This window comes from Pteronotus mesoamericanus, unplaced genomic scaffold (genome assembly GCF_021234165.1).
Source record: "Pteronotus mesoamericanus isolate MK-2021 breed Mesoamerican mustached bat unplaced genomic scaffold, CSHL_Meso_final contig_55, whole genome shotgun sequence".
Classification (NCBI taxonomy): Eukaryota; Metazoa; Chordata; class Mammalia; order Chiroptera; family Mormoopidae; genus Pteronotus; species Pteronotus mesoamericanus.
The window spans coordinates 1,951,875-1,954,571 of record NW_026555198.1 but is presented as its reverse complement, the minus strand read 5'-3'; positions in this window follow the sequence as shown (position 1 = coordinate 1,954,571).

The window sequence follows — 2,697 nt, the reverse complement described above, 5'->3', positions numbered from 1 at the left end:
TGTAAACCTGGATCTGAGGAGGGTTGCATCACTCTTTAAATGTAGTAAAATATATATCATTGAACTGTACACTAAAACTGGTGACCATACGGCAGGTAAATTGTGCCTGAATAAAGTTGTGTTTTTTTTGTTTTATTATATATACTTTATGTTGTTTTATTGTTCAAATATATTTGTCTCTGTCTACCCACCACCACTTTCCCCTGCCTCCCACCCCCATCTCCCACTGTCAATCCTTCCCCACTTTGGCTTTGTCCATGTTCCTTGACTTGACACTTCCCTTCCAATTCCCTGCTCCCCCTACCTTCCATCTTGATTCTCTTGGTTTCTTCTTCCTTTCAATGTTGCTGGTTATATTTTCCTTGCTTTTTTGTTTTGTTGGTTAGGTTACACTTATAGGTGAGATCATATGGTATTTATTTTTAGCTCCCTGGCTTATGTCACTTAGCACAATGCTCTCCATCTCCATCCATGCTGTCACAAAGGGTAGTAGCTCTTTCTTTCTGCTATTTAGTATTCCATTGTGTAAATATGCCATCATTTTTTGATCCACTCATTTACTGATGGGCACTTAGGTTGCTTCCAGCACTTGGCTATTGTAAATTGCTGCTATCAACATCGGGGTGCATAGGTTGTTTTGTGTTGGTGTTTTGAGATTTTTAGGAAAATCTCAAGGGAATTGCTGGGTCAAAAGGCAGTTCTATTTTTAGCTTTTCGAGGAAATTCCACACTGCTTTCCACAGTGCCTACACCAGTCTGCATTCCCATCAACAGTGGACTGGGGTTCCCGTTTCTCCGCAGCCTCGCCAGCACCTTTTGTTTGTTAATCTGTCTCTGATGCCCATTCTGACCAGTGTGAAGTAGAATCCATTGCGGTTTTAATTTGCATTTCTCCGATGGCTCGTGCTGCTGACCATCCTTTCATATGTCCCTGGGCCCTTTGTATGTACTGTTGGAGAAGTGTCTGTTCAGATCCTTTGCCCATATTTTCATTGGATTGTTTCTCTTATTGGAGTGGAGTTGTGTGAGTTCTTTATGTATTTTGGAGATCAAACCCCACTTTGAGGTGTTATTGGCAAATATATTTTCTCATATGGTTGGCTGCCTTTTAATTTTGCTGATGTTTTTTTTAACCATGCAGAAGATTCTTATTTTGAGGAGGTCCCACTTCTTTATTCTTTCCTTTATGTTCCTTGCTTTAGGGAACTAATCAGTGAAAATATAGCCATATGGGATATTTGACAGTTTCCTGCCTATGTTCTCCTGTAAGATTTTTTGGTGTCATGACTTATATTTAAATCTTTTATCCGTAGGAGAGAAGATGGCGGAGGAGTGAATGGGAGTTATGCTGACCTCCTCCCAAGACCAAACTGGAATTGCAACTAAATAGTGGAGTAATCACCTGGAAAAAAATGGAACGATACTGGGAGAGGAGCCTTGGAGCCGAGGACAGTGGATTCGACTCACACATCCCAACGGGTGAAAAGTGAGGTGGAGGCTCGAGAGGGTAGGCTGGGTGCCCACGGGCACTACCACAAGACGGATATTGAAACGGCCAGTTAGTTTCCCCTGACAACAACGGGGTCTGAATCATAAACAGGGACCCCTAAACTACAACACTTAAAACCAAGAAAATAAGACAAAACGCAACCCCGAAAAGCTTAGGGGCACTCTCTGCCAGAGACAGGTGGCCGGGGATGCAAAGAGACATTTAAAGGGGCAACGCAAAAATTGCAGTGGCAGCCACCCTCCTTGATCTCTGGGTAGAGGCAGCAGCAGGGTGGGATGGTGCCTGGGAAAAGACTGGTGAGGAAAACTTTGTGAAGAGAACAGAGATGGCGGATGGTGGAGCCACGGTGATAACGCACCTCCCGCTCTGCACCTACCATCTCGCTCAGTCATAAGGGAATCAATTAACTTGCCTTTTGTGCGCTCCCCACACAGCTTGTGCGCATGTGAGCTGGGGGTCTGAGTGCAGACTGGCTGGGAGAGCCTTGCGGAGAGACTAGAGACTGAGGCGTTAGGGAAAGAACGGGAGGAGGAACCGGGGAGTACCAACTTCTTCTCCTTTCTGTAGTCTCCATTGTGCGGGAAGAGGCCACACCCCCAAAGAGCCAAAAGCCGAAAAGCACACACAGACACCCTAAAAACACCCAGTGCAGGCACGCACGCTTGCGTCGAGTGACGGGCAATGGTTGGTGAGCATGTGTGTGACCTGCACGGGCTGGCAAACGCTTGCACCGGCCGGCAAGGCCTCCCACAGATTGGCACCCATACAGCCTGCGAGGGAGTGCACAGAGTGGCAAGGGCAGGCGTAAATAGACCTGCCCGGCCTGCGATTGAGGAACAGCTCACAAAATTAGTAGATCCCAGGCAGAAGGGGTCACAGAGCTTCCCAGAGTCCCTGGAGGAGAGACCACAGACAGGATTAACCGGAGAGTCCTGGAGCTGACTTCCTCCCATTTCCATGGTCCCCATTTGGCGAGGGCAAGCAATGAACCCACAGAGCCAAAAGCGGGGAAAACACACGATAGAAGATCCTAAACTGACCAGTGCCGGGGAGCTCGCAGGCCAGGGGGGCCAATGAGTACACGAGGTTGCGAATAAGCTCCCTAGTTTAGGGCAAGGGGGGGGGCGTGGATCCTGCCGCGCCAGGAGTCTGCTCAAGCAGCCGGAATGAGAGTGGAGAGCGATCCC